This window comes from Carcharodon carcharias, chromosome 27 (assembly GCF_017639515.1).
Source record: "Carcharodon carcharias isolate sCarCar2 chromosome 27, sCarCar2.pri, whole genome shotgun sequence".
NCBI lineage: Eukaryota > Metazoa > Chordata > Chondrichthyes > Lamniformes > Lamnidae > Carcharodon > Carcharodon carcharias.
This window is the reverse complement of record NC_054493.1, coordinates 12,965,960-12,992,744: the sequence shown is the minus strand read 5'-3', so window position 1 is coordinate 12,992,744 and position 26,785 is coordinate 12,965,960. Positions and strand designations below refer to the sequence as shown.

The window sequence follows — 26,785 nt, the reverse complement described above, 5'->3', positions numbered from 1 at the left end:
CTGGGCTGTTGTTTATGAACATCAGCAGAAACAGACCCAACTGAACATGACTCAGTCCTCAATGTGACTACCTGCAAAATCCAATCACTGTAATTTCTTGTGAACTTGCTGGTGCCTCAGCAGCTGGGATGACTGAGTGAATCCCTTTCCATACTCAGAGCAGGGGAAAGGTCTGTCCCCAGTGTGAATGCGCTGGTGTTTCAGCAGATTGGATGAATTATTGAATCCCTTCCCACACTTGGAGCAGTTGAGCGGTTTCTCCCCAGTGTGAATTCGCTGGTGTACAGTGAGTTGAGATGATTTCCTGAACCCAGTCCCACAGTGAGAGCACCTGAACGGTCTCTTATCAGTGTGAACACATTGATGGGTCACCAGTTCCCCGGAATTTTTAAAGCATTTCTGCAGTCTGTGCATTTGAATGGCCTCTCATCAGTGTGAACTCGTTGGTGGGACATCAGCTTGGCAGAACTTTTAAAGCACTTCTCACAGCGAAGACATTGAAAAGGCCTCTCATCGGTGTGAACTCGCTGATGTTTCAGCAGGTGAGATGACTGAGTGAATCCCTTCCCACACTCAGAGCAGGTGAATGGTCTCTCCCCAGTGTGAATTCGCTGGTGTTTCAGCAGGTCAGATAACTGAGTGAATCCATTCCCACACTCGGAGCATGTGAACGGTCTCTCTCCATTGTGAACTCGCTGGTGAGCCATCAGAGGGGATGACTGAGTGAATCCCTTCCCACACTTTGAGCAGGTGAATGGCCTCTCCCCAGTGTGAGCACGTTTGTGTCCTAACAGATTGGATAATTGAGTGAATCCTTTCCCACATTCAGAACATGTAAATGGCCTCTCCCCATTGTGATCTCGCTGGTGTTTCAGCAGGCTGGATGACTGAGTGAATCCCTTCCCACACTCAGGGCAGGTGAATGGTCTCTCCCCAGTGTGGCTGCGCCCATGCGTTTCCAGGTCAGAAGGGTAACTGAATACCTTCCTACAGTCCCCACATTTCCACGGATTCTTGCCAGTGTGACTGCGCTTGTGTCTCGACAGGCCAGATGATCGGCTGAAACCTCGTCCACACACAGAACATGTGTGCGGTTTCTCTCCACTGTGAACGGTGCTTTTTCCTTCCATGTTCAAAATCTGATGATATTCAAGTTACGATAAATTCGGCAACACTGTCAGATTCTGATGTGGTGTCTGGTTTGAAATTCCTGACCTCAAATCCTCCCCTTCTAATACCCTGTGAAACTGATTTAAAACAGAAAAAAAGGGAGTGAGAGAGAACCCAGAAAAACACAAAGGGAGTTCGTGAAATTGAGCTGAATGAATCTGGTCATTTGTGGGGTTGACACCAGGGAAAAGCGGCCATGAAAACTGCTGGATTATCAAAAAACCCAACTGGTTCACTGATATCCTTCAGGGAAGGGAACCTGTCATCCAGCCTGGACCTCCATAAGATACTGCCCGCAATGGCAAAGGAGAGATGGGAGAGAGAGAGAAAGAGAGAGATGTGCTGAGGCTGCAGCAAAGGAGAGGGATTTTACATATCTACAATTTGACCAGGACTTTGACAGAAACATTAAACCCTCAACCTCCTTACCTAGAAGGACCAGGGAAGCAGATGTATGTGAATACCACCACCTACAGGTTCTCCGCCAAGTCACACAACGTCTTTACTTGTTCTAACATTCAGTACTGGATGAGCAAATATTTCCTCCATTTAAATATTGGAAAAACCAAAGCCGTAGTCTTCAGTCCCCACTACAAACTCCACTCTCCAGCCACCGACTTCAACACTCACCCTGGTGTCATGAAACTAACATCTAATTTTCATAATATTTTTCTGGGCTATTGTGAAGTAGGTTTATGGAGGTAAGTATAGTTAGGTCTGTGTGTGTGACTTAGTTACATTTTGTAGTCAAACAGACTTTAAATCATCAAAAGAAGCTAGGTGCTTGACATGTTAATGAGTAAACATGAATGCTGGCTTAGCATGTAAGGAATGAGGGGCATTTGCATTTTTAGATAAATGAAGGGGTATCTGGATTTCAAAAGGATTTTAGTCTGTTTACAAGTAGCCAGATAAGCAAGGCTAAGGAATGTGTTTATTTTTCCCAAAGGTTACTGATAAGATATTGTCAACATTAAACTTTTGTTATGAGGAAGATACAGTTTCAAAGACATAAGGAACAACAGAATTTACATATTAAAAAGAGAGAAACATACATAAAAGAGAATGAAAGGTTAGGTGTGAGAAGGCCATGTAACATCTAACCAGAGTGCGTGAAATAGCCTTTATGAAAACTCCAGCACGTGTGCATAAGTCTGCTATGAAACAAAACGTTTTGTTTATTTTATTCATTCACGGGATATGGGCTATGTTGGCATGGACCAGCATTTATTGCCCATCCCTAATTGTCCTTAAGAAGGTGGTGGTGAGCTGCCTTGAATCACTGCAACAAAAGCTGGAGAAAGCCATTTGGAACTCCACTGTCCAGGGTATTGTGTTAACTTGCTGAGTTTGTTTTAAATCTGAAATTTATTGCGAGTGGTTGCTTTAAAGGGAGTGTACCTGGGGGTCAGGTTAATTAGGAATTTTAGGAGTTATTATAGTAGTAATTGAAGTAAATGTATGTGCTTGACATCTTTTATTTTGTTAATAACTATTTTAATGTATTTTTTTTAAATCGCTGAAGGTCTTGTTGGACCTATTACTTCTGAATTCAGTGCACACATCTCGTAATAAATACAAATTGTAAAACCATTGTGATAGTGCGACCAAGTTTCCCTTATGGATTTGGTCTGCCTGGCACACATCATCTGCCATGTCATAACACTGGCAGCAGTCTGAGGCTGAACCAAACTGTTCACAACCATATTTCACCCCAAGATGAGTTTTAAACCGCATGTCTGGACCATCACCAGCAACATCTATTTCTATGTCTCAGTTCATCTGCTGCTGAAACCGTCATCCATTCCTTTGTTACCTCTAGCCTTAATTATCCTAAGACACTCCCGACCGGCCTCCTACATATAACCTCCCTGTAATCTTGCCAATGTGCTTACTCACAGTAAGTCTTGCTCACACATCATCCCTGTGCTCGTTAAGGTACAAAGGTTCTGGGTTAAGAAGCAGCTAAATTTTAAAATTCTCATCCTTGTTTACCTGCATGGCTGTGATTATCCCTATCTCTGTAATTTCTTCCAGTCACACAACCTTTAAGATCTCTGTAAGTCATCTAACTTGAACATTCCTGATCTGAATCACTCCATCAGTGTTGGCCATTCTTTCAGTTACTAGGCCCCAAGCTCTGGAATTTCCTTCTTAAATCTCTGCTGCTGTCTATTTCACTTTCCTCCTTTGAGACACTCTTTCGAGGCACAATATAAATACAAATATGTATATTGGACATATATCACTGTTCATCATCACTGGAATTTCCTCCTTAAATCTCTGCTGCTGTCTATTTCACTTTCCTCCTTTGAGACACTCTTTAGAGGCACAATATATATACAAATATGTATATTGGACATATATCACTGTTCATCATCACTGGGTGAATAACCTGTATCTCCTGACCTAACAGAATTGTGGGAGCACCTTCACCACACGGACTGCAGTGGTTCAAGAAGGTCAAACATCATCTTCTCCACATGTAACTGGTGATTGGTAATATATGCTGCTGGTCTTGTAAGTGACACAAATCCCAAGAATAAAATTTAAAAGTATGTATATGTAAAATAGATTAAAAACATTAGAGAAATACTTCTTCCTAAAACAACACTATTTTACATGGTACAGACAGACAGGGTCCATTCAACAACCTGATCTCCCCAGAATCTATCTCGGGACGATTTTACATTGGAAATTTCTGGGCCTGACTGGGTTCCATCGTCCTCAGGGTTAAACCCAGCAGCTTCTCTTCCATTTTCACTCCAGCTCAAGCTGATGCGGCAGAGGCTTTGATAAGAAAATTGGATAAGCACCTGAGAAAAAAGTTAGGCTGCAATGAAAGGGCAGGGGAGTGGGACTAGCTGATTTGCTCTTGTAGAGAGCCAGCAAAGGAACAATGGGCTAATAGCCTCCATCTGTATTGTAATCATTCTAGGATTGCAAGAGAAAGGGAGAAAGGACCTACACTCGAGGCCAGGGAACAACCTCTGGAAGGAATACCCACACCGATATAAATCAGTTCTTAATTGATCCATCTCTGATTCTAAGCTCAATTCTGTGACCAACACCAGCAATAAAACAAAAAGTTGCAGCTGCTGGGAATCTGAAATAAACAGAGAAAATGCTGAAAATACACAGCAGTTCAGGCAGTAATTGTAGAAAGAGAAAGAGAGTTAACGTTTCAGGATGTGCAGAATGAATTACAAGGAATAAAAATGAAGCAGAGTTTGATGGTCAATATAAGCTCAGAAGCAGAAGAGAAATGATCTCTTATGCAGGAAAACAATTCCAGACCATGGGAAGATAAAGCTGGTAAATCAGCAGTGAATGGCTGGGGGATGGCTAGCAGTGGAAACCTCATTTAGACACATCTGGCAGAAATAACAGGAAAATATCAAACATGGTTAAAATAAATGCATTATTAGAGGCAGACAATGGCAGAGAGGTGATAGGGAAGGCAGAGGTGAAACAGAGCAATAGATGGACATGGATTCAGATCCATAGAGCCAGAGCCATAGAGCCAGAACACAGCACTAGAAACTCTAAGCTGTAGGTGAATGTTCAATAATACTCACCTCTGAAAGAATGTCATTGTTTTCAAATTTAAAATCTCCTCCTGGAGCCTGCGGCTGTAAAGCTATCAGAAGCACTGGAGTCAGAGCAAAATATAGTCTTCAAATCTTCTAATACCCTGTAAAAGGAGATTACAGAAGTTGTGTGTCAGTTGGGGTTAGACATTTAGACATTCAGAAGAGACAAATACTTCTCTTGATTTCCACTTGCTATGTGAAAATCCTCCCCTTCTAACCCCCTGTAAAAGGAGTTTCCAAAATCCATCACTGTCAGTCCGGGATAGAAACTCACAACATTCTCTCCCCCTCTCTTGCCCAGGATTACTTAAGCAAGGACATATGTTCATTGGATCTGCGCAGAGAAGTTTCGCTAGGCTGATTCCTGGAATGAGAGTGTTTGTTTTATGAGGAAAGGTTGAGCTATACTCATTGGAGTTTAAAAGAATGAGATGTTGGGTAACAGCAAAGCCATTGAAATATCCAAACACAGAGTAGAAAATAACCTTCTTTCGCAATTTACATACATTAAAAAAAATGTAAATCCTTGCAAATCTTAAAATGATTTAAACAACAGCTCTCCTGTGGAAATACACTGAGATTTTAAAAAAATTCCCATTGGTTTCCCTCTCACTCCCTCCCTGAAGGGGGCACAAAGCAAAAATAAAAGATCTCCCATTTAACACTGAGGGGGAGAAATTTCTTTCCGTCTGAGGATTGTCAGTCTTTGGAATTCTCTTCCCCAGTGAGCAGTGGAGGCTGGTCATTGAATATTTTCAAGGCTGATCAGCCATGATCTTATTAAGTGGGGTTGCAGACTTAATGGGCTGAATGGTCTGCTCTAATTCTGACGTTTTCATTTTTATGTTCTTCAGATAGCCACCCATGCACCCTGCAGCATATTGCCCATCCGCTAATCTCGGCCTGACATTAGCTCCTGTGCGCACAGTGGGTGCAAAATCGATGATTTAGTAGGGAGGTCATGTTGGAGTTGTATAGAACCTTGGTGAGGCCACAGCTGGAGTACTGTGTGCAGTTCTGGTCGCCACATTATAGGAAGGATGTGATTGCACTGGAGGGGGTGCAGAGGAGATTCACCAGGATGTTGCCTGGGATGAAACATATAAGTTATGAAGAGAGGTTGGAGCGACTTGCGTTGTTTTCGTTGGAACAGAGAAGACTGAGGGGTGACCTGATTGAGGTGTACAAGATTATGAAGTGCATGGACAGGTTGGATAGGGAGCAACTGTTCCCCTTAGTTGAAGGGTCAGTCACAAGGGGGCATAAGTTCAAGGTGAGGCAGGAGGTTTAGGGGGGATGTGAGGAAAAACATTTTAACCCAGAGGGTGGTGAAGGTCTGGAACGCGCTGCCTGGGAGGGTGGTGGAGGCGGGTTGCCTCACATCGTTTAAAAAGTACCTGGATAAGCACTTGGCACGTCATAACATTCAAGGCTATGGGCCAAGTGCTGGTAAATGGGATTAAGTAGGTAGGTCAGGTGTTTCTCACGTGTCGGTGCAGACTCGATTGGCCGAAGGGCCTCTTCTGCACTGATTCTCTCCTGGGCACCGACACCTTGAATCTCCGCCCACACTCTGTTACGTTACCAAGATGGACCCGCATGCGCACTGCTCCCGCTGAAACAAGATGGCGGACGTTAACCTGGGCCTGGATCCGGGGAAAAGCCGCATATGTGGGACATGCACGGTCTTATTCGGGGCTTGAGGCCTACACCGGGCGTTCATGAAGCTTCTCGCTCCAACCGCCCGGCTACATTTCTCCCTCCACCCCGCCCGCTTTCACCCATTACTAAAATCCTCTCCCTCACGCGCACTGCTCTGAGCAAAGTGAGACTGCGTATGTTAATCACTACGCATGCGCACTAGGGTCCTCCAGTGTGTGTATAGAGCATCGTCACACCCGCAGGGGATGTTGGGTAACAGCAGAGCCATTGAAATATCCAAACACAGAGTAGAAAATAACCTTGTTTCGCAATTTACATACATTAAAAAAAATGTAAATCCTTGCAAATCTTAAAATGATTTAAACAACAGCTCTCCTGTGGAAATACACTGAGATTTAAAAACATTCCCATTGGTTTCCCTCTCACTCCTTCCCTGAAGGTATTGACTCTGTCTGGTTCCAATCCCACAGTCTCTGGTTTCTCTATCTTTCTCTCTGTATCTCCTGATACTGAATATTCGCTGTTTTATTGAATAATCCAGCACAGATGGAAAGCATCTGGCCCACCATGCCTGAAGATCTGTCCACTTAATTCCACAGCCATGTTTCCACTGTGAAAACAACATCTATCTACTGTAGTAATGCAAGAGGTGAATGGAAAAGGTTTTCCAGTTGGAAACTTCTCAGGCACACTCACCCCTGTGCACAGAGCAGATATTAATGGTTCACTGAATTAAGAACAGAAAATGTGGAAAAACTCAGCAGGTCTGGCAGTATCTGTGGAGAGAGAAACAGAGTTAATGTTTCGAGTCCAGTATGACTCTTTTTCAAAACAGAACTGGACAGTCTTTTGTCCTGTGTTCTGACATTAAAACTTACTGTGTTTTGTTTCTTTATTACAAACAATAACACTCCCATTGCCCTTTGTTCCATGACATCTTTTTAATTTAATCTGTCAGACCCTCTAAACTATCCCTGACCTTCTCTTTTGTTCGCCCCATTTTTTTCAACAGCATAAAACCTGTCCTATGTCTGCCCGTCTTCCATCTGAAAAAGCCACATTAACTCTGTTTCTCGCTCCACAAATGCTGTCAGACCTGCTGCATTTTCCCAGCACCTTCCATTTTCAGTAGATTGCTTCTATTTGGGGTTCACTGGTTAGTTAAGCACACAAGAGTACCCAGTACAGTTTATTTCAACAATTCCACATGCCTGATAGACTTCTTTGACATTATTAATTAAGCTTCAAGTTAAGGTACTATTCCTGGTGTGATAGACTAATGAATAATGGAGTTACAAGTCAAAGGTATTAATACTTTGCAACCTCACAGATACCAATTGGTTGGGATGTTCCAGTATGAAAGGCCCCAGATAATTGTCAGGTGAAAGAGGTCATGTCCAACTGACCTTTTAGAGGCACATCACTGTTAAACTCACCTAGGGTTTATGTGGATTTCATGAAAGTATAAGGCTCGTGCTACATCTTTGATTCCCTATGAAAGCTGTAGTATCCTTATTAAATACCCAGCACAATGTTTAGCCCAGAACGCTGATGTTATTGTGATCACAGCTCTTCAAACCACTAATGACAGAATCACCATCTTTTCAGAAAGCTCCCTCAGTGAAAACCGAAGTCTCAAGCAAAAACAAAAAACACAGCTACTCCACAGCAGAGAGGAAACCACTCACCCACCAATCTGATCTCCGAATGATTTGGGATATTGCTGGCAAGTGTCCAGGACAAGTTGCTATTTGTAAGGTAAAGGTACATCAGCAGCAGTATTTAGTGAAGAGGGTGATGGTAATAGCCAGGCAGACTGACTCACCAGGAAAGCATCTCCAACCAAAACTCTATCATTGGCATGGGTACAACAGACTCCAGCTAAACCTGAGTTAAAAACTTGTCAGGACCCTGACCCTGATGTGACTGTGTCAAAGAGGCTGTGCACCATAAGAAAGGCTTTCCCTCATCCCTCGCAGCAAGTAAGGACTCAGTCATTCTACGTGATGAGGTTTTCTATCACTAGGATGGCTCTAATTTGATTTAGGTCACACCTCAATGATTTAGAAAATAATGAATTTTGTTTAGGGATCAAACTGGGGACATGTTTCCCTTCAGAGCCCTCGATATGTTCATAATTACTATTGTGGCTGAGGATGCACTACAGCCTGTGTATCAGGCTCTGTGCCCAGATTAATCCGGCCCTGTGAAATGAAACGTCCCAATGGACACGTCCCATATGAATGATGTTCCCTGGGAAACATTGCAGATTGATGATACAGGCCCACTATCCACAATAAAAGGATGGGACTGGTATACCCTAGTAGTTATAGGTATGTTTACCTGGTGGATTGAAGGATTACCTGTCTGTAAAAATGATGCAGTCACTACAGCCAAAATTTTGTGGGAACAGATATTTACCAGATAGGACTTTCTGAAAATGATAGAGAGTGATAATGGTTCTCATTTCGCAGCAGAAGTAATACAGCAGCTCTATCATCTTGTGAGTGTAGAACAACACTTCCAAATCCCCGACCACCCAGAATCCAGTGTGATGGTCGACAGCTTTAATCACTCTATAAAAATGACACTGAGAAAAGCTGTCATGGAGGGAGATGATGATCTGGTCAAGGCCAAAGACTGGGTTACCGTCTTTCCTGGTGTCTTAATGATCATTCACTCCCCCCCTGTTCAGTCTTTGGTCACAACCCATTTCAGCTCATGACAGGTCGGCCAATCCAGATTGTGAATCCTGCCGAGCTCCCACTCCCCATTGCTACTCGTCAGACTCATGACCAATATCTTCAGAGCCTCCAACAAACCTCAGCATCCTCCCTGCTACAGGCAGTGGAGAAGATGGTGCTGCCCATCTCAACACCTCCAGGGAGAACCACTCCACCCGTTACATTAACTGTTCAATGGGAGATGAAGTCATGTTAAAAACATTGTGAAAAGGGGTGGGGTCGGGAAGCTAATTGGGAAGGACCATATGATGTTCTAGATAGATTGGGAAAAAACATATGTTATATTAGTGAATTGGAAACGAGAGAAAGGAACACAATATCAGAGTTACCATGGAGATCAGTCTAAACTGTACAAAATGAAAAAGTCAGGTAACCAGATAGAGAATAAATGCTGTGTTTGATTTTATCCAACAGGGACAAGATATGGATGGTTATTGTGCTCCTGGACTGTGTCCAGGCTGAAGATCTGTTCCTGCTGTATGTATGATCCTCTCCCAGATTGTCCTTTCTGAGCTCCAGCCAGGTGATGCTAAACACTCAGGTGGGAACAAAAATCCAGAACAATAGTTTCCAAACAAATCTGGTTGATTTCATATTTATCCAGAATATAAAACTCCAGACAAGTTAGAGAGGCTATTACTATCAGAAACAAACACTGACTCTCAGAATGAACATGGTTATGTCCTGGATGTGATGAACAGCAGCAATGATAGCAGAAGCCAATCCCTGCAGTCACTTGTGAACGCGTTGGTGTCTCACCCAGTTGGATGTCTGAGTGAATCCCTTCCCACGCCCACAGCAGGTGAATTCTATCCTACACTGATCGTGACACTGACACTATCAACACCTTTTACAGGATAGCAGCGAGGGAGGATTTACAGATGGAAACCTCAAACTAAACATCACATCAAAATCTGACAGTCACTCAATTCATCAGGACTTGACTATTATCAGCCTTTAAATTTGGAAGGAGTAACGTTCTGTCTGTGGAAAAAAGATCTTAAAAATAAGTGTGATTGATAAACTCTGAGACACACACACAACAGAGTGAGTGTTCCAGTGTGGAAAGAGCTTTAACCAGTTACACAGTCTGAGAAAACATCACATCATTCACAGTGGGGAGAAACTGTACATGTGTTGTGTGTGTGGACGAGGCTTCAACTGACTATCCAACCTGGAAAGATACAAGGGCACCCGCAACAGTTACACAGTCTGAGAAAACATCACATTATTCACAGTGGGGAGAAACTGTACAAGTGTTCTGTGTGTGGACGAGGCTTCAACTGACCATCCAACCTGGAGAAATTGTGGAAATATGGGGACTATGGGAAGGGATTCAGAACTCAGTCTGTGCTGGAAATTCATCAGCGCAGTCACACTGGGGAGAGGCCGTTCACCTGTTCTGAGTGTGGGAGTGCCTTCACTCAGTTATCAAGTTTATATAAACACCCGCGAACTCATATCAGAGAGAGACCATTCACCTGCTCTGAGAGCAGGAATAGGTTCACTCATTCATCCATCCTGGTGACACACCAGTGAGTTCACACCAGGGAGAAACCATCCACCTCCTCCTAGCGTGGGAAGGGATTCACTCAACTCACCCACTCGCCTCACACCAACTCACCACTCTGACACAAGACCTTTTAAATGTTCTAACCGTGAGAAGAACTTTAAAAGCTAAATGGATCTGCTGATTCACTAGCGCATTCACACTGGAGAGTTCATCTGTTCCGTGTGTGGGAAGGGATTCACTAAGTCAGCCTGCTGACACGCCAGCGAGTTCACAAGAGACTCCAGGGCATGGATTCTGCTGTTATTGATACTGCAAATTACATCCAGGACAGAACCATGTTCATTCTGAGTTGGAGTTTGTTTCATTTGATGTTAATAATCTCTGCAACTGGGCTGGAGTTTAATATTCAGGATATAGGTTAAATAAATCAGCTTTGTGACAAACACACAGTGTTCTAGCCCTTGATTTTTCTAAGATAGGAGGAGACTGATTGATATCCTGTTACCGACTGTTCCATTTTTGGGCCTTTTCTCCTTTGTTAATGAAGACTTGTATTTATATAGTGCCTTTCACAACTTCAGGATGTCCCAAAGTGCTTTACAGCCAATGAAGTTCTATTGAAGTGTCATCCCTGTTGTAATGTAGGAAATGCAGTCACCAAATTGTACACAGCAAGATCCCACAAATAGAAATGTGACTTTGGCCAGACAATCTGTTCAGTGATGTTTGTTGAGGATAAAGAGCTCCCCTACTCTTTGGGATTACATCATGGAAACTTTTAGACCAACTGAGAGGGCAGATGGGGCCATAGTTGAAGGTCTCATCTGTAAGATGGGACTTCTGACAGCGTAGTATTCCCTCAGTATTGCATCAGAATATCAGCCTGGATTTTATGCTCATGTTTCTGGATGTGGATTTGAAACCACAACCTCCTGACTCAGAGATAAGGATGCAACCACTGAGCCTCAACTAACACCTCATGATTACTCCAGACTATTTCAGTTCTCATACCTTCAGTTACTCTCATGGATAAGTGTAAGATTTTAGTCCAGGAGTCACAGATTACCCAAAAAGGGGATTGAAGTTTTAGGTGATTTTAAAGCATTTTATTAAGAAACAACAGTTTGGATTTTACATCAGTTACATAAGCAGAAAAGACATCCGACTCATAACAGGTGAGAATAGTTTACTGGTGCCAGATTAGACAATTGGAGAAGTAGGCTGGGGGAGGGGGTACTGATCTCCATGGCCAGAGGTGGCAGTCTCCTCAGAATGGTTTACTGGTCCTGGATCAGGGTGATGCTGATCTCTGTGGCTGGAGGTGGCAGGTTCTTCCTTTCTCAGTCTCCTCGAATCAAAGTGTTTGGCTAAAGCCAGCATGGATCATTGAGAAATTCTTTGTTGTCTGAAGTGATTTGCCCTCTTGAAAGGCTTTTTATATCTAATTTCTTTTGTTAATCGCTTTTTCAATTGTCCATTAGCAGGGCACAGATATTCGGGTGAATCCCTCATATTGAGGGGCCATGAAGTGATTTTGTGGCTCATCCCTCTCTAGGACATCCTGTTTAACCTTTACTCAGACAGTTGGTTTACATTTGCATCATGAGACACCAGCCTTATTGACTTCTCACAAACTGATTTCTGACTAACACAGATATTTCTAAGCTACAAGCTTGTTCTCCTAATTTCTTGATTACATAGCGTCGATAACATACTAAAGCTTCTGGAATTATCAGTATCAGCAACTCAAACCCCTGAGCTACCACCAAGGATAAATGTAAAAACTTTTCCAGTAAAATGTGATAACTATTGACTTTGATTCATCCTCCCCACCTGCAGATCATCTCACATAATTCTAAATTATTGGCATATTGTATATACATATGGTTCAAATAAAAGTTCATACATGGACTTTAAAGATTCTCCAGCTCTGTTCACCTGCATCCACCTTGTGGATGTTTCTAAATCCAGATTCTATATCCCTCTTCACTTAAATTTTACTCCCTCTGATAGATACCAGTGTGATTAATTCTATCCTGATTGTTTTCCCTGTGGAGTTTGTGTCAATACCTTGATGATTTAAAATGTTCTCTTATAATAATCACTCAATGTTGTTCTGTTATTGAGCAGCTGTGCATGTCTGGGACCCAGTCTTCAATGCAGCTTCACCATGCATTTCGGCATTTTAGTTACTCCAGACGTAACGAATCACAGCTGCACACTAGTATCCTGGTATCACATATGCTCCATCTGATACAAGCCACTCTTGAACTTTCAGGTGATCTTATTGAAAGATCAAACGGGGCATCTGACTGAAGATCTTTGCTTATGGTTCTGATGCCTTATGTAGTGACCAGACTATCAAATGCAGTGTTCTTAAAAGTTCAGAGGCAAGGATATAAACATCTCTGAGAGAAAGCTATCAATTTACTCGTCCCATCTACATTTTTCTGAGTTTCACTAGAATGTACATGGATAGCAGGTTGATCTATTCTATTGAAGTGTACCCGAGGTGGGGAGAGGGGATTATTCTAATTCCCATTTGGTGGTGTGATTTAGTTTATCTTTTATCCTAAGTGGATAATTCCCATTAATTACCATTCTATCTCACTCATGAGCCATGGAAGGACTTTACCATCCAATTTAATATTCTCATAATGTGGTGTAATTGGATCAGAGACAGAAGTGCAGGTACTTGCGGTCAGTTTGGAGATAACTCCCATATCAGTCGTTCTCAAGTGCTTTGTCTTCAAAGATAACAAATGGGATAAAACCAAAATTTAGTTCAAAATATCACCATGTTGTCATTGGAAAGGGTTAACCTTTCTGCTTGTTTGCAAACGCACAGAGCAAACATTCTCACATGCACACAATTGTGTCAACGTTACATAACTTCTTTTTCAGATCAAAGATGAATCAAGCTACAATTCTTAACTTTGTTTTTCCAATTCTTTTGTTTTTTTTTAAATCTTTTTCCCAAATTTTGTTTGATTCTCTCTTCAAGTAACTGTCCAAATGACTGTGTTAAAACTGACAAAAAATTAAAATTTAAAAAGTTACCTTTTATTGTTAAAAAAAATTCAACCTTGTTGGACCAACAAGAGTTAAAGAGGGTGGAGCTTCCCACTGGTTATGTTTCAACTTGTTTGCAAAGGTCATCACTGTCATTCCAAGATAGAAATTCATAATAATCAATTCTAGTTTCTATGGAACATTTTTTCTTCTCTTGTTCCCCCAAAGCTGTAAATCCCTGTCCCACATACTCTCCCTCCTCCCTCAGCTGAAATCCAAACCCATCTCACCATTTCGTTCCTCCACTCCTGTTTTCTGCCTCCCTCTCCTCTGCCTGGGTTCAGTTCTCCAGCTCCTGTCTGCAGACTGACAATGAAATTAATGAGTCTTATTGGGGGTTTGGGGCCTCCAGCGGGTGTTTCTGAATCCTCCCCGCCCACCTCCCAGGGTTTCCTTCCTTCCCACAGATCAGAGTCCTTATTGATTTGGGCCCAAGAGGGTCCCCCCTCCCCCATCAAACTCAAAGCTTAATTGGTGAACAAAAATGTTCATCACCACATTGAGATTGGGCCTGTTTCTGTATCAAGTAGCACTTGCTTAGAAATAAACTCCTCACTAATGCTAAGCTTGGGTTTCGCCAGGGTCACTCAGCTCTTGACCTCATTACAGCCGTGGTTCAAATATGGACAAAAGAGCTGCACTCCCGAGGTGAGGTGAGAGTGACTGCCCTTGACATCCAAGCAGCATTTGACTAAGTGTGGCATCAAGGATCTCTGGCAACACTGGAGTCAATGGGAATCAGGGTTTGGAGGTGGCGGGGGGGTAACTTTATACTGGTTGGATTCATATCTAGCACGAAGGAAAATGGTTGTGGTTGTTGGAGGTCAATCATCTCATTTCCACGACATCACTGCAGGAGTTCCTCAGGGTATTGTCCTAGGCCCAACTATCTTCAGCTGTTTCATCAATGACCTTCCTCCCATCGTAAGGTCAGAAGTGGAGATGTTCACTGGTGATTGCACAATGTTCAGCACCATTCGCGATGCCTCGGCTACTGAAGCGGTGCATTTCTAAATGCAGCAGGACCTGGACAATATCCAGGCTTGTACTGACAGGTGCCAAGTAACATTCGCAACACACAAGTGCCAGTCTATGGCCATCACCAACAAGAGACAATCTACCCATCACCCCTTGACAATCAATGGCATTACCTTCACTGAATCCCCCATTATCAACATCCTGGGGGTTACCATTGAGCAGAAACAGAACTAGACCAGCCATGTAAATATTGTGGCTCCAAGAGCAGGTCAGAGGCTGGGAATCCTTCTGCAAGTAACTCACCTCTTGACTCTCCAAAGCCTGTCGACCATCTACAAGGCACAAGTCAGGATTGTGATGGAATATTCCCCACTTGCCTGGATGAGTGCAGCTCCAACAACACTCAAGAAGGTTGAAACCATCCAGGAAAATCAGCCCACTTGATTGGCAGCCCATCCACAAACATTCACTCCCTCCACCACCAACAAACAGTAGCAGCTGTGTGTACCATTTACAAGATGCACTGCAGGAACACAGCAAGGCTCCTTCGACAGCACCTTCGAACCCATGACCTCAGTCATCTCAGAGGAAAAGGGCAGCAGATAGATGGGAACACCACCCCCTGGAAGTTCCCCTCCAAACCACTCACCATCCTGACTTGGAAATATATCACTATTCCTTCAGTCACTGGATCAAAATTCTGGAGCTTCCTTCCTAACTGCACTTTGGGTGTACCTACACTGCATGGACTGCAGCAGTTCAAGAAGGCAGTTCACCACCACCTTCTCAAGGGAAACTAGGTGTGGGGAATAAATGCTGGCCCAGCCAGTGAACCCCACATTCCTTGAATGACTTTAAAAAAAAATTATATTAATATATGATATACTACTATATCATATATTAGGCAGAGGTCATGGTCCATATCGGTACCAACAACATAGGTAACAAGAGGGATGAGGGCCTGAAAGCAGAATATAGGGAGCTAGGAAATAAATTAAAAAACAGGACCTCAAAGTTAGTAATCTCAGGTTACTCCCAGTACTATGTGCTAGCGAGATGAGAAATAGGAGAATAGACCAGATGAATACATGGCTGCAGAGATGGTGTAGGAGGGAGGGATTTAGATTCCTGAGGCATGGGGACTGATTGTGGGGATGATGGGACATGTACAAGCTGGATGGGTTGCAGGACCAGGACCAGTATCCTCACAGTGGTATTTGCTAGTAATGTGGGGGAAGGTTTAAATTAGACTGGCAGGGGAATGGGAAACTGAGCGAGGAGACACAAGAGAGGGAAACAAAGATAGGAATGAAAGATAGAAAAGTAGAAAACAAAAGTGGAAGGCAGAGGAAACAAGGGCTAGCAGCAAATAGGACCATAGTACAAAAAGAGATGTATAAAAAATGTTAAAAAGACACGTCTAAAGGCTCTGTATCTGAATGCATGGAGCATTCACAATAAGGTAGATGGATTAACAGTGCAAATAGATATAGACGGGTATGATATGACTGTGATTACAGAGACATGGCTGCAGGGTGACCAAGGCTGGGAACTGAATATCCAAAGGTACTCGATATTTAGGACAGATAAGCAAAAAGGAAAAGGAGGTGGTGTGACATTGTTAGTTAAGGATGAAATCGGTGCAGCAGTGAGAGAGGATATTGGCTTAGAAAATCTAGACCTAGAATCAGTCTGGGTGGAGCTAAGAAACAACAAAGGGCAGAAAACATTAGTGGGAGTTGTCTATAAGCCTCCAAACAGTAGTGATAAGGTAGGTGACAGTGTTAAACAGGAAATTAGAGATGTATGTAAAAAGGGTGCAACGGTAATCATGGATGACTTTAAGCTGTATATAGACTGGTCAAACTAAATTAGCAATAATATTGTGGTGGATGAATTCCTGCAGTATGGTTTTTAGGCCAGAATGTCGAGGAACCGACAAGGGAACAGGCTAACCTAGATTTGGTATTGTGCAATGAAGGAGAGTCATACGGACTCAAAATGTTAACTCTATTTCTCTCTCTCCACAGGTGGTGTCAGACCTGCTGAGTTTTTCCAGCATTTCCTGTTTTTATTTCAGATATCCAGAATCCGCAATCTTTTGCTTTTATGCTAGCATCATGAGGAAATCTTTTCAGTAACAAGTGGTAAGAATTTGGAATTCACTATCTGATGGATACAGGTTCAAGAGTAAACTTCAAAAAGGAACTGGATAAATATTTGAAGGAGAAATGATGCAGGGATGAGCACAGAATGGGGGAGTGGGACTAACTGGATAGCTCGTCGAATTTGTCAGCACAGATTCAAAAGCCACCTCCTTCTCTGCTGTACTATTAGGAGTTTCTATCATCTATAATATAATGATGCATAATAAACATGATATGACAAAATCACAGAGCATGGATGGTGGCCATTCAGCCCACTGTGCCTGTACCGTCCCTGAAAATGTGACCAATCTGTCCCACTCCCCTGCTCTTTTCTGATTGCCTTCCAAATCTTTCCATATTAATTTAAATCCAAATCACTTTTGAAAGTTACAACTGAATTTGCTTCTACCAGCCACTCAGACAATGACTTCAGTCTTCCCAGTATTTAACTGGAGGAAATTTCTGCACATCCACCAAACAGTCTGATAATTTACCAAGAGTGGAGAAGTCGAGAGAGGTGGTGGTGAAGCAGAGCTGGGAGTTGTCAGTGTAAATGTGAGAACTGACAGTGTTTTCAGATGATGTCATTGTTTGGAGCAGGTAAATGAGAAATAAGAGGAGACCAAGGCTGGATCCTTTGGGGACACCAGAGATAACTGTGGGAATGATTAGAAGGAGAAGAATGGAACCAGGAGAGAGCAGCCCCACCCAGCTGGATGACAGGGGAGTGGCAAAGGTGCAGAATGATGTGGTCAACATTGTCAAAGGCTGCAGACAGGTCAAGGATGAGAACGGATAGTTTATCTTTGACACAGTCACATAGAATGTCATTTGTGACTTTGATAAGAGCTGTTTCAGCACTGTGGCAGGGGCAGAAACATGATTGGAGGGATTCAGACATGGAGCACTGGGAAAGATAGGCAGGGATTTGGGAGGTGACAACAAGAACTTTGGAGAGGAAAGAGAGGCTGGAGATGGGGCAGTAGTTTAGAAAGACAGTGGGGACAAGGATTTGTTTTTTTGAGAAGGGTATAGTGATGGCAGATTTAAAGGAGAGAGAGTCAGTATCTGAGAGAGTAAACTGTGAACACATTCAGTGAACATGAGGAAGTTGAGTGATCTGTGGTTTTGTGGGAGTAGGGTCGATGGAGTTGGAGGTGAATTTCATGGACAAGATGAGCTCTGAGAGGGCCTGAGGGGAGATGGGAGAGAAACTACAGAAAGATGTGAGTTCAGGGCTCGGGTAATGGGGAACTTTAGGGAGGGCAAGTGGAAGGAAGCAGCAGAGGCAGCTGATCGGATTGTCTCAATCTGACTGACAAAGGAGCTCCATGAGATCCTCACACCGGTTGTTAGGGGTGAGGATGGAGGAGACGGGGAGACGGAGAGCACTTCAACAGGAATGAACTTGTGTTAGAGATATTAAAAAGATTCAACACACAGTGTCTTTAACACAAAACTAATTTATTTGACATTTATCAAGAATGTTAGCCCCTCTAAGTGGTCTGTAGTTGATTAACATCAGCAGAAACAGATCCCAATGAACATGGTTCAGTCCTGGATGTGATTAACAGCAAAATCCCACCACTTTTGTTACTTGTGAACTTGCTGGTATCAGCAGGTTGGATGAAGTAGTGAATCCCTTCCCACACTGGAGGCAGGTGAATGGTCTCTCCCCAGTGTGAACTCGGTGGGTCAGCAGGTTGGATGAGGTAGTGAATCCCTTCCCACACTGGGGGCAGGTGAATGGTCTCTCCCCAGTGTGAATTTGTTGGTGTGTCAGTAGGTGCGTTGAATGACTAAATCCCTTCCCACATTGAGGGCAGGTTAATGGCCTCTCCCCAGTGTGAATTCTTTGGTGTGCCAGCAGGTTGGATGAGGTAGTGAATCCCTTCCCACACTGGGGGCAGGTGAATGGCTTCACCCCAGTGTGAACTCGCTGGTGTCTCAGCAGGTGGGATGAGGTAGTGAATCTCTTCCCATACTGAGGGCAGGTGAATGGCCTCTCCCCAGTGTGAATTTGCTGGTGTCTCAGCAGGCTAGATAACTGAGGGAATCCCTTCCCACACTTGGGGCAAGTGAATGGCCTCTCCCCAGTGTGAACTTGCTGGTGTGTAAGCAGGCTGTGTGACTCAGTGAATCCCTTCCCACAGTCAGAGCAGATGAACGGTCTCTCCCCCATGTGAACTTGCTGGTGTCTCAGCAGGTGGGATGACTGAGTGAATCCCTTCCCACACTGGGGGCAGGTGAATGGCCTCTCCCCAGTGTGAATTCGCTGGTGTACAGTGAGTTGGGATGATCCCCTGAACCCAGTCCTACATTGAGAGCACTTAAATGGTCTCCTGTCGGTGTGAACACGTTGATGGGACATCAGCTCGCAGGAACATTTAAAGCTCTTCCCGCAGTCTGGGCATTTAAAAGGTCTGTCTTCACTGTGAACTCGCTGGTGGCTCAGCAAGTGGGATGACTGAGTGAATCCCTTCCCACACGTTGAGCAAGTGAATGGCCTATCCCCTGTGTGACTGCGCCGATGCTCTTCCAGTTCAGACGGGAATCTGAATCCCTTCCCACAGTCCCCACATTTCCACGGTTTCTCCCCAGTGTGGCTGCGCTTATGTCTTGACAAGTCAGGTGATTGTCCGAAGCCTCGTCCACACACAGGACACGTGTACAATTTCTCTCCACTGTGAACGGTGCTTTTTCCTTCCATGTTCAAAATCAAATGATATTCAGGTTATGATAAATCGGGTGACTGTCAGATTCTGCTGTGATGTTTTGTTTATGTTTCCCGACTGCAAATCCTCCCCCTCTAATCCCCTGTGAAACTGATTTAAAACAGAAAAAAGGGAGTGAGAGAGAACCCACAAATATCCAAAAACAGGTTGTGAAATTGAGCTGAATGAATCTGGTAATTTGTAGGGCCGGCACAAGGGAAAAGTGACCATGAAAATTGCTGGATTGTCATAAAAACCCAACTGGTTCACTAATGTCCTTCAGGGAAGGGAACCTGTCACCTGGTCTAGGCTACACAAGATTCTGGTCTCCATGGGAGGAGAGAGAGAGGTGGGAGGTGCAGGGGGTGAAGATGTGTTTAATACATCTTCAGCTCAACCAGAACTTTGACAGAATCTCCCAAACCCTCAACCTCCACCACCTAGAAGTATGAAGGTAACAGGTGTCAGTGAAACCATCACCTCCAACTCACACACCGTCCTGACTTGTCTGACATCCAGTACTGGATGAGCAGAAATTTCCTCCACTTAAATGTTGGGAAGATGAAAGCCATTGTCTCCACTCCCCAACCAGCTCTCTGAGGCTGAACCAGAATATTCACAATCTTGTTGTCATGTTTCAGCCCAAGCTGAGCTTCTGACTACAAATCACTAAAACCATCCATTTCCACCTCAGTAACATTGCCCAGCTGTGTTCCTGCCTCAGTTCATCTGCTGCTGAAACTCATCCATTCCTTTATTCTCTCTATTCGACTATTCAAATGTGCATCTTGTCGGCCTCCCACATTCAACTCCATAGAAATTGGAGGTCACCCAAAGCTTAGCTCATGTCCTTACTCACACCAAGTCTTGTTCACCATCATCCCCTGTGCTCCCTGACGACCGTGGTCATCTCCAGCCCTTCAGCCTTCCAGGATTATCTGAGATCATCGAATTCTGTCCCACCCCCCGGCTCCAATTCCTCCTGTGCATCGACAATCTCCTCCAGCCTCCTGAGCTGCCTGTTCCACCCCAGTCCATCTCCACCAGCCGCACTGAGAATGCTCTGAGCACAGCCCGGTCCTCATGCCGGCACTCTGGGTTCCTGTTCTCATTGACGGGGGCTTTCTGACCCAAGAGGGATTCTGGGTAATACTGCCACCATTGAGGCCAATCAGTGAACAGGCAATTTTTTTCAACACCAGCTCTGAAGAAGGGTCATATGGACTCGAAACGTTAACTCTGTTTCTCTCTCCACAGGTGTTGTTAGATCTGCCGAGCTTTTCCAGCTTTTCCAATTTCTGTTTTTGTTTCAGATTTCCAGCATTTGTAGTTTTTTGCTTTTACGTTAGACAATTTTTTTCCCCAATTGGTAAAACAGAAGATCCATGGATGAGGGGGATATTGGACAGGAAGTACAATGAGAGGTTCGGACACTTTATTAAATACTCACAGCAGAAGCACATTAATCTGATTAGAGATCACTTCCTCACGAGCAGCCAGCGGTGTGGAACGTCCTGAGATTCTGTTCCCTTTCCAGTCAGTGTTTATGGGAGCTGGGACATGCAAAAGAGTCTCAGTAAAATCAGGGATTTATTTGTTCACTGTTTTACAATGGGCCTGGGCTCACACTCGAAGTTTGTGCAGCCTGTGACTCCCTGGGATTATTAACTCTCCCCCCCTCCAGACCCTTTGGGCTCTCTATTGTTGGACTGTTTATTGTTTTTCAATGTCCTCCTGACCTTGTACCTGATCCAATAAAAACCCTCCTTCCATCACACAGGGAACAGCTTTAGACATGTTCTGACTTTTCACCTCAATCTTATTCTGCTGAATGATCTTACTGACCATTCCCTTTCTCTCGATCAGTCCATCCACCATCTCTTTTCTGGATTTCGCTCCTTCTTGTTGTTCCAGGATTTCATCTCTCTGCCTTTTATTTCCTTTGCTGAAGATTCCTGTCCATTGCTGCCTCACAGCCTCGTCCTGTTCCCACATATTCTCCATGTCTAAGTGCTTCCCAAAGGCCATGCCAGCCATGGCCCCTATTCCAGCCCAGTCACTGATCCCTATCTTCTCTCCAGTCTTTTTACTGGTGTCACTACCACAGGAACGATCACAGTGTTTTGCAAAACTGCCTTAAAACTGGGGTCTTGGCTACTGGATGGTCACAGTCCACCTATCTCCAACTTCTGAAATCCCCGGATAATTCCCTTATCATCCGAACATCAAGGTGCTTGTAGATGGGATGACATAACCTTGGGGACGGGTGTATGGTATTCAGGGCACATAGTACAGGAACTATTTTAAATTTTGTGTCATTATATAGGCTTTCTGAGTATGGGTGATGATTAAACTATTTGTGGGACCAGTTTCTTATGGCAGGACAGATTGAGGGGTAGTCAGTGAAGCTTATGGGGCCTTGGGGTTCATAAACAGAGGTACTGAATACAAAAACAGGGGCATTATTTTGGCATTTATAAGGAAGGCAAATGGAATTTTGGCATTTATTGCAAAAGGAATAGAGTATAAAAATAAGGAAGTGTTGTTGCAACTGTACAAGGCATTGGTGAGACAGCACCTGGAGTACTGTGCACAGTTTTGGTGCCCTTACTTGAGGAAGGATATAGCTGCACTGGAGGCGGTTCAGAGGACGTTCACTAGATTGATTCCAGAGATGTGTGGCTTGTCTTTTGAGGAGAGATTGAGCAGTTTAGGCCTATACTCACCAGGGTTTAGAAGGATGAGAGGAGATCTAATTGAGGTATATAAGATTCTAAGGGGATAGGCAAAGTAGATGTGGAGCGGATATTTCCCCTTGTGGGGCATTGTAGAATGAGAGACCATAGTTTTAGGCTAAGGGGTGGTAGATTTAAATCAGAGATGAGGAGGAATTACTTTTCTCAAAGGGTCGTGAATCTATGAAATTCACCACCTCAGAGTGCGGTGGATGCCGGGACGCTGAATAAATTTAAGGAGGAGATAGACAGATTTTTAATTAGTAATGGGTTGAAAGGTTATGGGGAGAGGACAGGAAATTGGAGTTGAGGCCGAGAAGATGATCTGCCATGATTGTAATGAATGGCGGGGCAGGCTCGAGAGACTGAATTGCCTATTCCCGCTCCTAGTTCTTATGTTATAGAGTTTTGGTTAGATCGCAACTAGAGTATTGCATCCAGTTCTGGTCCCCAGTCTTTGGGAAGAATGTGAGGGGCCTTGATAAGGTGCAGAGGAGATTTACCAGAATGGTTTCAGGGATGAAGGATTTTAGCTACAAGGTTAGGTTGGAAAAACTGGGGTTGTTCTCCTTGGAGCAGGGGAGATTTGATAGTGGTGTACAAGGTTATGAAAGGTTTAGAATAAGATAGGCAAAGAAAATCCTTTTCCATTAGTTGATGGTAGAAGGATATAGGTTTTGGGCAAGAGATGCAGGAGGCGATACGAGATAGAACTTTTTTTGCAGCAAATAGGGTCACGTGATTTGTTCAACCAATGTGTAGCTAGCGCAGGGGAATAAATTCTAGGGGAGAAGTTTCCTAGGAGGTGGTTGTATGAGGGGCTGGCTGGATACGAGCAGCCACAGAAGCTTTTGTCTATATAAAGTTTAATCTGTTTGACTAAGAAACCTCTGAGAGCATGTTTCTACAATAATAACCTGGAACTCACAGCCCATGAGGGTGGTGGAAGTGGAGGTGATTAATCATTTCAAAAGGAAATTGGATGTTATACGCCAGGATTTTATCAAGGATTTGACAATGTTGAGCGCATGCTGGACCCCGAGGTTCCGGTCACTTATCATTTAACTTCTCCACCCCACTCCCTCTCTGTCCTTGGCCTCCTGAACTGTTCCAATGAAGCTCAAGGGGAGCTCGAGGAACAGCAGCTCATCTTTCGATTCATCACTTTACAACCATCCAGACTCAGCATCGAGTTCAGCAGTTTCTGCACTAACAGAGAGTTGTCAGGATCGGGAACTCTCTTCCTGAAAATATGCTGGAACCTGATTCTATGTTTAGCCTCCGCCCACTCGTCCTAGATTCCCCAACCAGTGGATATAGTTCCTTTCTTTCTATCTTGTCAGTTCCAATTAATATCCCAAAAATTTTAATCAAATCACTTCTTCATCTTCTAAATTCCCAGGTTTCCGAGATTACAATGCTCATTGTGAGGTGCTGGATTTTGGCAGAAGGGTTAGGGAGAGGGAAGATATAATTCACGGCTCAGTTCTAAAGAGTGTGCATGGACAGAGGGACCCGGGGTTCATGTGCTTTGATCTCTGAAGGTGACAGGATGCATTAAGAGAGAATTTAGCAAAGCCGATTGGATCTTGAGCTACATAAATAGTGATATTGAGAACAAAAACAGGAAGTTATGCTGAATCTTTACAAAGCTCTGGTTAGGCTACAGTTCGAGTATTGTTTTCACTTCTGGTCACCAGGTGTTAGGAAGGATGTGAAGGTCCTTGAGAAGGTGCAGAGGAGATTTACCAGAATAGTTGCAGTCAAGGAGGTTGAGATGGGATTTAATTGAGGTGCACAAGATTCTGACAGGTTTAGATAAGGTGGGCAAAGAAAGGCTGTTCCCATCAGCTGATTGTACAAGGACTCGGGGACACAGATGTAAAGGTTTTGGGTAAAAGGTACAGGAGATGTGAGGAAGAATGTTTGTACACAGTGAGTGGTAATGACCCAAAACTTGCTGTGGAGGTGGAAATGAACATGATGAATGATCTCAAAAGGGAACTGGACAGACACTTGAGGGAAATAAACCTGCAAGGATACGGGGATAGAACAGGGGCAGGGAAATGGGACTGACTGGATTGCTCCAGAAAAATGGCATGGACTCAATGGGCTGAATGGCCTCCTCTGTGCCATAATGACTCTTTGGTGTAATCCTCTTCTGTAATTTAGCCCTTGGAGTTTGGAGATCACTCTGTGATACTGTGATCAAAACTGTGCTACACTCCCTCCAAGGCCAATCTATCCTTCCTGATGTTTGTCCAGAACTGAACACAGTTCTCCAGGTGTGGTCTAACCAGGGTTTGTGTGTTTTGATGCTTTTACAGTCACATTGATATCTGAAATTTTCTCCCACAAACAGAACAGACAAACCTTTTTACTTTCCATCTTCAGATGCTGCTGATATTCAGTTTCTGATGAATCAAGTGACTGTCAGATCTTGATGTAATGTTTGGTTTGAGTTTCCTGTCTATCAATCCTCCAATTCCAGTGCCCTGTAAGGTTACAGAAATCATCACTGTCAGTCCAGGATAGAAATTCACAACATTCTCTACTCTAGGGTTGCCAACTCTGATTAAATGTATTCCATCATATGATTTGTCTCCATTCTCCAGCAATTAGTCGGCCAACACATCCTTCCTTATGACACACTGCCTTCTCAGGCCAATTGGAAAGCAAAATGTCTCATTCCACAATTGGATGATGATTTGTCCCACTGTCTATATTTTTGTAAAGAGAAATGGTCAAAGAAAATTACGAATTAAAACAATCTTTTTTAATGCCGTTAAGATATTTCTCCAGGGTTGCACACAGCAGTGTCCTGGAGATTGATTTTCAGCCCCTGGAGACTCCAGTATAATTCTGGAGGGTTGGCAACCGACTCTGCTCCTGTCTCCTGGTTCAGGATCACTGCGCATGCACTCTCCTGCATATTGCCGTTTTTCAAGATGGCGGCCGGTAACGTGGGCCTGTGAGCAGGAGGCTCATAGACCTTTCGGTGCTAATGCGGGACCGGTAACTTTTTATTTGGGGTTTGAAGCCTCCACGTGGTATTTATGAAGCCTCCCGCCCATTCCGCTGGCTCTAATCCTCCCCATTCCCCACCGACTCCATTACTCAAACTGCACTCGATTGTTTCAACCCCGTTCCTTGCAACTCCACTGACAGTCTGCACTGCGCATGCTCTACGCTCAGTCGGGAACTGCGCCTGCGCAGGGCCCTCCTGTCGTGTGGATAGGGCACATTCTTACTCGCAGTGAACGCTGGGTAGGAGCCACGCCATTGAGATCAGACATTGTCGAATTTGCGATCAGAATGGTGTTTGCTCCAATAACTCATCGACACCAACACCCATCTAGGACCCTCCACCCCTGCCTGTCCCTCCATCCCCACCCCATCTTCCAATCCCAGCCCCGGCCGTGTATTCACTATACCCCCTGACCTTCCCCTCTCTGACGCTGAACGTTCAGTGCTCAGCAAAGGACTTAGTTTCATACCCTTACGCCCTCATCTCAATGAATTTCGGGCTTGGCACGATGCTGAATTCTTCTTCCGCCGTCTTCGTCTCCGTGCTCACTTCTTTGGGTAGGAGGCCACTCCCCGTTCAACAGATCCTTTTACCCACCTCTAATATTCTCCCTCCACCTGGACCCCTCCCTCTGGATTCTTACCTTCTCTTGATCTTTTCATTGAGAACTGTTGGCGCGACATTAGTCGTCTCAATTTCTCTGCTCCTCTCACCCATTCTAATCTGTCTCTCTCTGAACTTACTGCACTCCGTTCTCTCAGGTCCAACCCCCAACATTGTCATCAAACCCGCTGACAAGGGTGGTCCTGTTGTTGTCTGGGGCACTGACATCTACCTTGTGGAGGCTGAGCGTCAACTCGCAGATACTTCCTCCTACCTCTCCCTGGACCATGACCCCACTACTGAACATCAAGCCATTGTTTCCAGGACTGTCACTGACCTCATCTCCTCTGGAGATCTTCCTCCCACAGCTTCCAACCTGATAGTCGCCCAACCTCGGATGGCCCGCTTCTACCTCCTACCCAAAATCCACAAACAGAACTGTCTCGGTAGACCGATCATGTCAGCTTGCTCCTGCCCCACGGAACTCATTTCTCATTATCTTGACTTCCTTCTCTCTCCCCTTGTCCAGTCCCTTCCCACCTACATCCGTGATTCCTCTGACACCTTACGTCACATCAACAATTTCCAGTTCCCTGGCCCCAACCGCTTCCTCTTCACCATGGACGTCCAATCCCTCTACACCTCCATCTCCCACCAGGATGGTCTGAGGGCCCTTAGCTTCTTCCTCGAACAGAGGCCCAAACAATCCCCATCCACCACTACTCTCCTCCGTCTGGCTGCACTTGTTCTCACACTGAACAATTTCTCCTTCAACTCCTCTCACTTCCTTCAAATAAAAGGTGTGGCTATGGGTACCCACATGGGC

The 26,785-nt window shown here is 44.2% G+C and overlaps 1 pseudogene; it reads right to left on the bottom strand.

The window, feature by feature from the left end:
* Nucleotides 1-25,482, bottom strand: LOC121270392 (annotated as a pseudogene).
* Between the last annotated feature and the right edge of the window lie 1,303 nt (nt 25,483-26,785).